Source organism: Phalaenopsis equestris, unplaced genomic scaffold (genome assembly GCF_001263595.1).
Source record: "Phalaenopsis equestris unplaced genomic scaffold, ASM126359v1 Scaffold234382, whole genome shotgun sequence".
NCBI classification, from domain to species: Eukaryota; Viridiplantae; Streptophyta; class Magnoliopsida; order Asparagales; family Orchidaceae; genus Phalaenopsis; species Phalaenopsis equestris.
The window spans coordinates 372,931-387,922 of NW_018252300.1; the positions used below are offsets into that span (position 1 = coordinate 372,931).

Consider the following 14,992-nt stretch of genomic DNA (forward strand, 5'->3'; position numbering starts at 1 on the left):
TATATATATATATATATATATGTCATTTTTAATGCATAAAATTCCAATAAAGAACAAAATAGATAGCCCTAAGCAAGCATAGAATATTCCAGCTACCACTCTTTGAGGTGAAAAAATAAAGTATAAAATCAACAAAAATAAGTACAAAAACACAGTTGGTTTCTATCAATTACTTTCCACTCAAATGAAAGGCTTGGGAACCTACTCTCAAAACATTATGGATGTAACTAATGATATATCTCTATGTATGGTAGTACCGAAGGGTTATCATTTTTTTATAATTAACATAGCACATTGCTGTTATGTGAGATATAAGAGAGAAAGAAAAAAATTTTGCACATATAATACCACTAAAACTATTAAAAAGAATGAGATGACTGTTCTAAGAAGGAACACTACTTCATCAATCATGAATAAGGTTTTCATAGCTGTAGTTGCCTATAATCGTGTTGATGACAAACATCTTATTGTCCTCTACAGAAAACTGAGTGACTTGGAGGTGATCATTGATGAGATGTAAAGGATTTAATGACAATTGCAATCATCAGAACTATAGAACATATTAATAAATACCTTTTATGACTTTTATGGTCTAGACATTCAGGACTTCTAACTGAATACCAAGATTTTACTAGTTTCAATCAATTTTCATAATTTCAAAGAAGAGGGAAGAAAACAGAATTTTTATAACGAATCATAAACAATTAAAGATGGAGGAAAACAGAAACAACTCCAGTAAAACTGATAAAAAGGATTAGAAGAACAACAGAGGTTACCCATAACCAAGTAAGCAAGGAAGAGGTTGTCACCAATTAAGGAGTAAGAGACCATAAATCTCATGGCACCAACAAGGGGAGGAGAAAGAGTATGTCAGCCAGGCACTTCAACGGAAAGAGAGGGCTTGGTTTTCAATAGTCAATTCCATTCAAAACTTTGACATTAAGCACAAGTACTTAGCCATTAAAAGAGACAAGAACATAGATTATAAATGACTATTAAGTTCTAGAGGGATGTTGACTCGTAGCAAATAAAATGAAGGTAAACAAGAACATCACATAAAGTTGAATTGCAAGACTTGGCATGATCACAAAATTCACCACCCCCCCCCCCCCCCCCCCCACCACAACACCAAGCAAGGCTTATAAAGGGGCATAAGGGGAGTTTGGCAGGGGGACAACGTCACACATTTCACCTCTTTGTTCTTTAAATTGTTCCTTCATATTCATCTCCTTTCGCTTCTTTGATGTTAGAATTTGAAAACCAACAAAGAGGGTATTTTTAGCATACTTATTGTTGTTAGAGAGGTAGCTATCAAGAAAATATTGGGTTTTAGGGTGAGGAAGCCTCCCTCTTACCACCGCCACCTCCAATGTAACTACTTTTTCTCCTTTGTCACCTTTTTGAATTGTCATATTTGGGATTTTTAGGTAGCGGTGATTTCACAGAACGTGAATGAATCCACATTCCACTACTAGTATTTGGGCTAAGATAAAAGTCTAGCCTACGTCATTAATTGTTTTTATTAACAATTAAAACATATTTTTAAATAAGATGATATCAAACTAATCTTAGCCTTAATTAAATATTGGAGTATGGCAAGTGAGTACTTAACTTTCCAAAAAGATGGGAAATGCATTTCAATAGCTTAATTAGAAGCTAATTATTTTTTATTCTACATTAAATAATCACTAAATGTTCACATGCTTTATAGCTTTAATGCATGCTTGTAAATTTTAGTTGACCAACATAATTTGGATCTAAATTACATGGCACTCTAAGTCGCTAAATTAACTTCACAAATTAGAAAAAATCAAAACTACACATTGAATCCTTAAGGACATTTTCAAGGAAAATAATTTTCTATAGTAATGAGTAGAAACAATTATAGTTAATAGGCGTGTTTTCATTATCTTTTTAACGCAAATTATGAAAATACTTTAACAACATAGTTGTTACCGTTAATTCTGGACTTATATGCCACGTCATGATCCTAACTAACCATAGTATCAAGTCAATTGTCTCAAATCATTCAATGTAGAATTGGCTTATATTATTACATGAAACCGCGATCCTTGATAATCGCATAAAAAGAGGTTCCCTGAGAACATAAACCTTGTTGTAAATAAAGATTTGAGAATTGATTAATAAAAGTCAATGTCTTAATTATTCTCTCCATAATGGAAATTTGCATATTAAACTTCATGAAATATTAGCACATCATTATAAATGTTGAGCATAATACGCATGCTAGATCTTATACAAAAACCTTTGTTTTTCACATGGATAACAAATAATTTCAAGTTAAGTCCTCATTAAGATTAGGAAATTAACATAGATGATTTGATGATTTGATGGATTGGATATATCTATGATGACAAGTCACTACAAAGCAGGAATCCATACATCCTTACATTTGCTATAATTAAAGGGTCCCACATGGAACTGATGAATTCATATGTGGTGACAACACAGTATGCAAAATTCGAAGGGGCATAACTCAGAAAAATTAAAACAGAAATTATTATGGTTCCAAAAATGAAAGATTTCATATAAATGAACCATTGACAACTTCAAAGATGTTCATAAAAAATTTGATATAAACATTTGATCACATGTTGAGATATCTATTTGTTTGGTTAATGACATGTTCCTTTCGTGTATCCTCTATTGGATCATATTTTATTTGTGGGTTACAGCAAATGATGTCAGAGTTGATCCAAACAATAATAAGTAAATAATTATTATTACTAAAAAGATAAAAGACGGTTACAACCCAGCACACGAAAATGGGAAATAACGACAACGTGCACAAATAGACACTAGGGGTTCAATTTGGTGATGGTAAGTTACAGGGAGTAGAAAGCGCAGTAAGGGACTGGAATGATGGATAGCATGATGGGCGGGGGCAGTGGCAAAAGCAAAGGAGGTGTGGGGGTGCGGTTGAGGGATGGCAGAGAGTCTGCAGCAGCTGGACAGCAAGATAACAGTGGCAAAACAGCAGCAGTTGCTGTTTGGGGTGGCAGCAAGATAGAGTAAGGGTTTTGGAGGGGTGGCAGCATAAGAAAAAGGGAGGGCTGGTCTTGGAAGGCGGAAGTGGGTGGAATGGGGGTCTGGAAGGCAGCGGCGGGTGGAGGCTGATCTAGAAGGAAACCGAAAAGCGGGAGGCGGGTCTGGAAGGCAGCGACAGAGGTGGAGAGCCGGATAGAAAAAATTTGCAGGAAAAATAGCAAATGAATGTTGTTCTAAGTGGCTACATCAAGGGGGGGATGCATCGCATTGAAGCAGTAGAGATGTGGAAGAGTTGGGGAAGGATAATTCACCATCTCGGGAGCGAGATACAACCAAAGAACCACTCGAATCTTGATTATAGCCATAGACGGGAAAGCTGGAGACGCCGATAGATGTCCCAAACAATAATCATGAAAAAACTGACTTCCAAACCCTAATACAACACAAATATAGAAAATGACTAGAAAAGAGTTAAGAATAATAGTAAAGAAAGTAGAAAAGGAAAGAAAGCCTCGCGACATGGCCCTAACTCGATCGTAGAAGGAACTGAGGTTCCACGGTATGAAACCACACGCTCCACATCATTCTCCTAGGGTTGGGAGAGCTTCAACTTCACCCAATGAAGATTCTATCTTCTTATAGTATGGTGTCATTTCAGCAACGTCGAAGGTGGTGGAGCTACTGTAACTTCCTGGTAAGTCAATCCTACATGCGTTATCATTTCACAACTAATCCTGATAAAATAAATATTCATCCCTTTTTAACACAATCTGAGATAGAGCTGCATAAAGATGAAGATTTTCACGAGCCAAATCCCGGGCAATTAATCTATAATCTGCTTATCTCACTCTTCGTACTCGGTATGGCGTCATGTTGGCCACGTTGAAGGTAGCGGAGCTATTGTAACTACCCGGTAAGTTAGTCTTACAAGTGTTGTCATTTTAAAGCACATCCTGATAAATTAAGTATTCATCCTCCTTTAGGACACCATGAGCTAGAGTTACATATAGGATTTGATTCTCACGAGTTAAATCTCGAGCAATTAAGTCTATAATCTACTTCTTCCACTCCTCGTACTCGGTTGAGTGCATCAAATAAACAAATACATCATGAGGAATCAACTCTGAAACGAAATCTATGACAAACTAAAACACATTGTGAAGTGTAACCACTCACGAGAGGCCTCTTCATCTTCTCTAAAAGAACCTAGATCCCACTTTAGGATGTTCTTACCCATAAAAATCCCAAGGCAAATTCCAACGATGTAATTCATCCCTCATATCTCACCATCTATTAGTAGGTACAATGATAAATTGAATTTAATACTCAAATGACTTCATATGGTTTTCCAGAAGTAGCTCAAAAGCTTCGCAACCCTAACCAGGCCTTCTGTGGCCAGAATACTTGTGAAAAGGGATATTACTGAAGTCTGGCTGGGCACAACTCACAATGGATACTGGCAATAAATTGTCGTGGAACATAAACCTTTTGATTGTACCCACTGTAGGATATTTGGAAATACACTTGATAAATGTCACACGCTTCATCCAAATTTGAAAGCTAAAGCTCAAGTAAACAAGGAGGGGTCTAACCCCATTGCTATGGATACATCTGCTCAACCTGTGGAGGAAGTTCCCACGAGATAGGATTTGGTGTCTAATTTACCTGTGGATCCCCCCTTGCCAATACTGTTTTTGTTTCTGCGACTGATGTGATGTCAGATGGCTCTGTTGGGCAACTTACATCTTTAAACCTTATTGATAACATTACTAAAGATCATTACTTACAAAGGATAATGTTCAGACTGGTACTCAGGTGAGCCTTGCAGCTCCTCATCTTCAAAAAACATCTGGAGTAGAGGGGACAACTCATACTTCACATATACTAGAACTTATTGTTCTTACAACGGTTGGTAATCTCTCTACTACGGTTCTATCACCTCATTCGAACGATCAATCTTCGGATGATGAATGACAGGTTTACACATCTAGGAGGAAGAAGAAGAATGGAGACCTACTTGAGCTCAGGAATCTAACGGATGATACTTCGGTTACTTCGGATAATGATACACACCTCGCCAATTTTTTAGTTGGCTCCCTTTCGAGAACCAGAGGCAGAGACAATACTAGATTAGGGCATCCCTAATTATATGTATCTTTTCTATTTTTATAATTTTCTGCGCATTGTACCGTATGAGTTGGGTGCTTTTTATTGGACCCACTCATACATGTTGTATCTTTTCCTTTTAATATATTAGCTCTTGGGATTTTTTAAGGAGCATTATACGTCTCCTATGAGTTAATTATAAAAATTGGTACAAATATATAGGTAGAGGTTCCCCTTCTAGAAATTAAAAAATACAATAACGCACCCGTAATAGAGGATCCTCGTCCTAATACAACTCAACTCGAAACACAACAGGAAAACGAACTATGCTCGTGCAAATATAAGTAAACCATAATAAAAGAAAAACGAGTAAAATTTCCCAACAGAGAACAGTAGTGATCCTCCAGAAGAATCGAAGCTCAAATTCCAGTACGTCAAGGATCCCATGAAGTCTTTATCAAAGCTTTGAACTTCCCATCCGAATATACTTCGATAAATCTAATGTATTGTCCCTGCAAAGAAAGTAGCCCAAAAGACTTAAGATAGAAAAAGAAGAAGCTCATCCAAGTTGAAACGTGCCAATATACGACGACGAGCTAATATATTAAAGGGATGAAAATAGAAGCTTCCAACCGCAACATCCCTTTTTATGATCCTCTGAAAATATTCCCCACCATCCTCATAAAAATTGGCAAGAAAACAATTGCAACTCAAAAAATAAGTTGAAATAAGTATATCGAGCCAAAATAACCATCCATAATTTTCCATTTTGCCACCCAAAATCTCTAAAACCAAGAAGATGATATCCAAAATTTAAATTAACCCAACAACTCACCAGAAAATCAGTAGCAAATATCCCGCCGAAATAAGCTACACAAAGAAAATCATGCCCCATAATAAAAACTTCAATAGCTATTTCTTCTAACACCATAGAAAAAATCTACTGAATCCTTCTAATGTAAGGTGAATCAAGGGAGTCACCCATTAATAGGCACTTTAATTGATGCATAAGTGTAATACCCACCATAGGATTAGAAGTATCTTTACCTTCCCTAGCAAGCCAATCCACAGGGGAGCTTCCTTCACGAAAGGTAAATGACATCTTGATATTAAAATTGAACTTCTCAATAATCTCCTTAATTCTATTCCAAGTGCATAAAACATTCCACTTGGGTAAAGATATGCTTCCAAAATCTTTATAAAGTGACAAAGAGTCGATCTCAATGATGATATTAAAGAAATTACATGAGAGAGCAACTTGTAGTGATAGTAGAAAAGCCCAGCTTTTAGCCTCTAAAGGAGTTGAAGCAAGAATAGGTGATGCAAAAAAACAAAAGCATTTACCCAAGTAACTCCTGAAACCCCCCCAGCACCAGCAGCCGTGGAAGTCCAACATCCGTCAATATTTATCTTTATCCAACCCGAAGAAGGTGGTTGCCACTTAATCAGGGTGGCCATCCTACCCACACGAGGTTGAAAGCAAGATTCATCCAAACCATAGAGGCGTTGCATTCGATTGTAATAAACCAGTATGAAAAAAACAATAATCGAAGGAGACAATCAAATTTTGATATTTGAAATTATTTCTAGCCATCCAGACAAACCAACTAACCACCAAAGGAAAATAAAGCAATTTTTTATCAACAAAGGCAGCTTCTTTCCAAAAGAGTAAAAAATCATTCATGCACGAGTTATTTAACCAATTTATTTAAAAATGTTGGCCTAATAAAAGCCAAACCTCTCTTGCATATGAACATTGAAAGAAAAGATGCACCTCAGACTCCTCTTCTTTCTTACATATATAACACTAAGAAGCAAGCTTAAGACCTTTAAGCTTAAGAATGTCGTCAAATGGGAGCATTTTAAATAAGAATCTCCAAAGAAAAAAAAGATGTAGAAGGGGTAAATAAAGCATTCCAGATCATTTTGCCCCAACGCCAATTATTGAAGCTGTAAAGGTTAGAATATAAAAATTTTGTAGTTGATGTGGCAGTAGAAATTTTCCAAATGGGTGTATCGTTCGATCTCCTTCCGATAGGAATTTTAGTTACAATAGCAATTTTATCACCTATAAAATCCTTTAGCTTGTTAACATCCCAATGACCTCCAGTCCAACAATCAGAAAGAATCAAATTGTTGTTGACAATATGATAAGTAGTGCCACCCAAACCCCATTCATTATGCCAAAAGAAAATCTTACCATCTCCAATATCCCAAAAAATGAATTTAGTGGCAACCGAACGAGCTTTAATAATTGATTTCCAGATTCTCGAGTCCCCCACTTTCCAATTAACAATTGCCGAGTTTAAAATAGTACAATATTTATCATGCATGAAACGAGCCCATAAAGATGTGTTGGCACGGAATTTAAACCAAAGCTTGCACATATTAATATCAGAGATTTGCTTCAAGTTCTTAATACCAAGACTCCCCGCATTTAAAAGTTTACATGCTTTAGAAAAAGTGGCCCAATGCTTTCTGGAATTAGTGGTGAAACGATTGAATAATTTCTCTAATAGGATTTGAGTACTCTTTTTCATGTTCAGAACTTGTAAAGCATACAAAGGAATGCTTAAAAGAATGTTTCTTAATAAAGTAATCCTTCCACCATTAGAAAGAAAAGAGTTTCTCCAATCATTAATCTTTTTCTTGATTTTATCCATCACATCATCTAACTGAGTTTTCTTATGTCGGCCCCTTAGCAAAATTACCCCCAAATATTTGAGAGCTAAAGAGGCAAAATCATTACTAGTAAAAGAGGTAGCCCATGTAATAGTGGATCTTTTGACATGCTTCCCAAAGTATAAATGACATTTATCCTTGTTGAAAATAAGTCCTGAAGTATCTTGAAAATTCTCCAAAACTTGCACGAGGGCCTTCATAGAGAGTTTACTAGCATTTGCAAAAATGATAGCATCATCCGCGTAGGCCAAGTGGCTAACGAGGATGGAGGATCTATGAGAGAATTGTGAGTGTGGTTTGCTCAACTGCAACCTGTTAATTAAACGGGATAGATAGTCCAAGGCAATAATGAAAATAGTAGGAAACAAAAGATCACCTTGTTTTATACACCTTTGAGCAGAGAAAAAACCATATGAAATGCCATTTACAAGCATAAAGTAATGATTATTTTTAACCATCTTCGTATAAGAGAGCAGAAACTATTTTGAAAACCACAGGCATGAAGAATATTAATAATGAATCTCAGCTAATAGTATCAAAAGTTTTTTTAATGTCGAGTTTGATGACCAAATTGCCTCCTCTACATTTTTTATCTAGATCTTCAACTTGAGCGAGAAGGATCTTATCGGTGATCTCTCTCCCCTTAACAAAGGCAAATTGCTGCAAAAAAATAATATTATTGAGAAGAGGTTGTATTCTAGCAACAATGAGCTTGCTTATACTTCAGATATAACAAAGGTGAGGAATATGGGGCGGAACTTATCCCAACCGTTTTTTATCGGCCCCCTTCGGGATGAGCACAATAAGAGAAGAAGTAAAGAATTTCTCATGATCGGCCCTTGAAAAAAACTTTGTATGGCTGGAATAATCTCGACTTTAATAATATCCCAACAAGAAACATAAAAATGAGCAGTGAAACAATCAGGACCCGGAGCTTTATTAGAGTTAATGTCCTTGAATACCGCAAAAATCTCCTGCTCAGTGGGGATATCATTAAGAGAAATGTTGGATATGTAATCACGCTCCTCAGCAAATATGTATGGGTCAATATGAAGCACCTGCTTTTTATTATGGAACAAATTTGAGAAATAATCAACAACACTATTTCCAATGTCATCTTTATCCGTAAGAATCCTACCATCCGTTGTCTTTATATTCAAGATGGTATTCAAACTTCTTTTATGCTTAATCGAGGCATGAAAGAATTTAGTGTTCTGATCCCCACATTAAAGTAGATATCATTAGCCTTTTGCTGTAGAAGATCTTCCTCCAGAGAGATAGCTTCTAGAAGAGTGGTATGAGCTTTGGCTAACTCATCAATTCTAGTAGGAGAAGCAGAGGTTTCACCTTCCAAAAAGTCCACAACCATTTGAGCTTCTTTGACCTTATTGTGCACATTTCCAAAGGTATCATAATTCCACCCCCTCAGCTTAGCAGCAACCTGTTCATGAAGTTGGCAAAGCACATACCATGGATCTCTGACTCTGTTTATAATGTAAGTCTGCTTAACAGTACTTAAAAAGGTATCATGAGAAGTCCAGACATTTAGAAATTTAAAACGATATGTAGCAGATTTAATAGTAAAGGCTAGAGTAAGAAGAATGGGATAGTAAGAAGAATGGGATTGTGATCCGAACCAGCGTGTCTTAAATGTTGCACTTTAGCAATGGGAAAATGATTGAGAAAATAATTATTACCCAAGAAACGATTCAGTCGCTGATCCTTTCTCCATGTAAAACGGGCGCCCGTGAAGCCTAAATCAAAAAGACCCGCCTCCTCAATTTTATTGCAAAACCGATTGATAATCATGAGATCCACACACTGACCCCTATTCCTTTCAGTGGGAGTCATAATCATATTGAAATCTCCCCCAACAAACCAGTTGTCTTTAATGTGTTCCCCCATAATCAACAATTTATCTCAAAGCATAAATTTATCATGTAATAAAGAGCTAAAATAAACAAAAGTGGCCCAGGAAAAAAAGGATTCAATTTTAAATTGAACCAAAATAAATTGTTTAACGTTTTCTACGATGTTGAAATCAATATTATGCTTCCAGAAAATCCAAATTTTGTTATTCGTATTACAAAAGTGTTTGTAATGCTTAAACTTTCTAAGAATGCGATCTTTGTTAATATTCACCAAAGGTTCCAATAGAACAAATATAAGTTTTTGACCCTGCATAAGTGATTTAGTCTAATAAGGGAGGAAGGGTCCGCCACTCCCATAATATTCCAAAACATAAAATTAAACATGATTATTCAAAACACCCCTTCTAGAAGATCTGGAAAGGGTGCTGAATATTTCACAATTTGAATGATATTTATCATATAAAATGATATTTTCACGATTAAGATGCAGAAGCTCATTCTATCTTTTATTCCTCTTTTTGTTTGATTTTTGCACTAACCATTCTTCTTCAAGAGCAGTAGCAGCGACTGATATATCTCCATCAAGAATAACTTTTTCAAAAAGAGGAGCTAAATCTTCCTCAAGGGCATTACCATCTGATGATAAATTTCCTTCAGGTGAAACTTTTTCAGAAATAGGAGGGGCCAACTCTTCCTTATCAACATTGTTCTGATTATTATCATTATCAGAAGAAAAAACCTAAAAAATATCCTGCTCATAATTTTTAACATTAGTATCATGAGAAGAAATACATTTTGGCTCACTAACATTAATGAAATCAGAATGTTCAATTCCCTCTACCGAACCATCTTTAGTTTTATCATTAAAATTATTATTGCTAATATTAGTAGTAGGAACAACGTCCTCAACTTCAACACAATTCTCCATGTGATGTATATGTGATGGGGCAGGAGGAGCGGTCCCCTTTTTTAAATGAGGATTCAGACAAAAACATTGAGTAAAAACATGTCCAAATATACGGCAATGATTGCAATACGGTGAGTGTTTTTCTAGCTCAACTTTCTGCCAATATCCTTTATGAGCGGATCCTATCCAAATTTCATCGCAAAAAGGTAACATAATATCCCGCTCAACAAGAACCCTAGCCTCTAAAGGCCTATTTAATAAGTAGGGTCATCCAACTTTAAAGGTTTGTCATAAGCCGCGGCAAGAAAAAATAGTATTTCATGATTGAACAAATGAAATTTAAGCCCGGGAAAATGCAACCAAATCGGAATAGTAGGAGATTCCGATTTGGGATCAAAATTAATCACCACTTTAAAATTTTCATAGTAATACCGTCAATTTTAATAAATCGACGTGAGAACAGTCTAGTGTAATCTTCATCGTTGGATAATTGAATGAGGATATGTCTCTCGTCTAACACACCAATTTTCCAAAATCCCGTTAAATTCATAGAGTCAAAATTCTTAATAATAATATCAAGCTTTGGGTGTCCGAAAATAAATTTACCAATAATAACATGTTTAGTAGAAGATGCCAGTATATTCTACTCATCCTCAGAAAGAAACAAAGCAAGCTTGCCATTTTTTTTCCTGTTTTTCGAATGAAACATAATCACCACCACAGTACAAAGTGTCTTGAAAAGATTGAGGGAATAAACCAGTACTTCCTATCTTAGAGTTGTTAGCCCCCACAAGAGCTTCGACGAAGGTAGGTGTCATATAATCCCAAAAATCGAAACCAAACCAAAAGAGTAAAGCTCCAATCAAAAACCAAAATGCCGAAAATAGAACTATCAAATATTGAAACTAGAGGAAATCACCAGATTTCCTATCTTAGTCCCCGCAAGAGCTTCGTCGAAAGTTGGTGCAAAAGATTCCCAAATAGAGAAACAAACCAGAAGAGAAAATCTGCAACTGAAACCCAAAAACTCCGAAACCAGAACAATCGAAGATGAAACTAAGAGGGAAACACCAGACAATAGAGAAGTATGGAGAGATCTCACTGGAAAATGGCGGCGCAAGAAGCAGAAAACCCATATCGCTGGAAATCGCAAGCCCTAGCAGAGCAACTCTCCTCCATTCTTCATATATATATATATACACACACACACACGCACAGATATGAAGATATGAAATTTTTTGGAATTTTTCTTATATGGGGTTGCCATGTGTTTTGTATTGGTTCCTCAAACTCATAGCACTTTTGAACATCCAATATTAGTCCTATTGATTCTCTTTTCAACGTCTGTAAAAAGTAGTTCTTAGCGTCAGAACCTAGTACTCTGCATGAACGCCCATTATTCGGATTTACTCCCATCCAAAGTGGTCACCCATACTCTATTTGACTCCGGAGATGAAGAACCACTACTCCGTAGATTTTGCTTGAAATATCAGATAACCTAGAATCTTAAAATAAATGTGGATTTGTCATATTTTGACAATCACTTGAATCTAGAAGAGTTCATCAAATTACTCCAGATCGTGAAACTTGTATTTGTGTAACAGGACATCCCACTTGACAAAATGGTGAAACTAGCAAGCAACAAATTAAAGGATAGTGCATTATTTTAGTGGAAAAATTTGAGGCGCCTACGCCAACATATAGGAAAAGATGAGATCACTACCTGGTACAAGATAAAATAAGAGATATAACTTCAGACTAACAGTTCACTACAGAGCGGATGTTTAAACCCCAACTTCAAGACTGGAGAGACTCATCATCGAGCGATCGCCACATTTATAGGCAGGGTTCAACAACAGAATCTTACAACCAGAATTCACCCAAAAGAACATCCAAGCTTACCCCACTTGAGAGAAAATCAATTCAGAGTAGAGTAAAAGAAAAGCAACAAGTATTCCTAAATCTATTAGAATCATAAAGTGTTTCAAGTGACAAGTATTTGGATTGAATCGGATTTCACAACTAACGGAATAACCTATTTCATTGAGCAAGGAGCAGTTGAAGGAATAGACACAAAAAAGAACAAAGGCGTCAAAGCTGAGTATCAACTTCAAGGCAATGAGGAAGAGATGTCAGTGATTCAAGCTGAGCCCACGAGAGAAACTTTAGTTAGATTAGTCGGGGTTGTTCTAGAAGATAGTGATTTCGAGACGCATATAACTAAAATAAGGACAACCCCTATTGACAAAATTGTCAGACATCACGATCCACTTATTGGGTGATTACCCTTGAAAGCGGTCTAACATGTCAAAGATGAGAAGCTTGTGAGCTACTTCTAGAAGTCTATATGATGTTATTCAAATATCAAATTCAATTCAGCAGTATAACCACTGACAATTGTCCAGACAAGAAGAATGAACTACATCTTTAGAAATTTTCATAGGAGGAAGGTAGGGAAGAAAATTATACAATCGGATATATGTCCTAACAGAGAAGAAGAAAAGACTTTCGTGGTTACTCGTGAGAGTTGCTCAACCTGTTATAGCTTTCGTCCCAACATTGAATCCTCCTTACATACTTGTTTACCAGATATACTTAGACGAGTAGGAGTGAAAGAAGTCAATTACAGATTTGATGACTCGATGCTTGGTTCTTTAGAATAGGCATCCACATTCAGGTTCAGCTCAAGTTGTGCCAAAAATGATGGATATTTAGTCTACCAGAATGAGCTTTGGAACGGCGTCTGCAAGATTAACTTACCAGGAAGTTGCAGTAACTTAGCCGCCTTCAACGTATGCGACCTGATATCATACTATGAGGAGACAGAAGCTTCGACGGATGAGATCGAAACTCTCCCAACCACGGGAGATTGACGCGGACGAGACTTTTCTGACGCGGGATGTTCGCGAGTGCAGAAGTGGAAGACAAACACGGGAGCAAGCAATTGACTCGAGAACGGGTGTCGGAGGCCCATCTACGGTCTGGATCGGTTCGGTTCAGCCGATGTGAGAGCAACTTGGCTTTCCTATAGGAGTACCACCTCTTTCAAGTAGAGGGGTCCACTCATAGTTATTCGATTATTTAAATTTGCTTTCATGAGAGTTTAGGGTTAGTTTTTGTGTGTTTTGTATAATGACACCCATCGGTTTCTCTTATTCCCTTCAAGGGTTGTATCCTAGGGTTTCAGGTGGTGCGTCAGTTATATCTTGATCTCCATGTGGTATTCATCTTTCCCCAAATCTTCCACGTTCCTGCCGCTTCGCTGCCACATATTCCTCATCGCTGATAGCAGCCCTTTTGTTGTTTTCTAGCAATTTTCTTGATGCCCCAGCCCAAGACAGCCCTCCTTTGGCTATCCGACAGTCCACCACATTCTCCATCGATGTTCCAGCTCTCCATCCTCGCTGCCATTGTCGTTCCCTCCTCCCTTTTGCTGTCCCTGCTATTTCAGGCCTTCACATTTGCTGTCACCAATATTCCAGCCCTCCATACCCGCTGCCATTATTGTTCCAGCTGTCCATCTTCGTTGTCGCTGCTGTTCCCGCCCTCCCCCCAAGCTGCCATCATCAGGACAGCCTTGTCACGTGAATATATTGCATACTTGCTGTCCGGAACATGTGAAACCGTTCTCTTGCTGTTTTTTGTCTGCCAACCATTTTTTCACTCATCCTGCCACTTTCCAACCCCTCGTAGATCACCACCACCACTCCGAGATTCACCCTAATTTGATTGTGAGTTGTCATTTATTGGAATTTCTAATTTCTAGTGTCTTTGGTTGTAAGTTCCTATTTGAATTCAACAATAATAACTACTTCCCTATTGTTGTTTGGGTTAACTCAATATTAACGGGGTGGTCTAGAGTGTTAAAAAAAGCTTTTGTGGGCTGATGTGCAAAATCAGCAAGGGTAGGGGTTTTGGGTGGAGATTGGGTTAGGTATTGGTGAATTTAGATAATCATAGGATAAGATTAGGATTAGGCTACTTCTGATACCAAATAATCTCAGAGTTAATCCAAACAACAAAAAGCAAACAAATATTATTACTGAAAAGTCAAAAGACGGATACAACCCAATACACTGAAATGGGAAATAACGACAACACGACACACAAGCGTGCACTAGGGGGTCGATCCAGGGGCGATGGTGGTTGGTTACGGGGAGTGGAACTTGTAGTAAGGGATTGGAATGATGGTAGGGATTCTATTAGGCGACACTAGCAACAACAAGGGAAGTGTGGGGGTGCAGTTCAGGGATGGCAGCGAGTTGCGGAGACTAAACAGCAAGATGGTAGCAGCAAAATAGCAACAGTTTTTGTTTGGGGCAGCAGAAGATGGAGCACATGTTCTGGAGGGGCGACAACAAAAGGGAAAGGGGGAGGGCTGGTTTTGGAAGACGAAATTGGGTAGAACGTGGGGATG

At 37.3% G+C, this 14,992-nt stretch overlaps 1 protein-coding gene across 1 annotated transcript in view; it reads right to left on the reverse strand.

The window, feature by feature from the left end:
• LOC110038936 (eukaryotic initiation factor 4A-3) overlaps positions 1–14,992 on the reverse strand; it is a 41,037-nt gene that overhangs the window by 8,973 nt on the left and 17,072 nt on the right. The window lies entirely within an intron of this gene.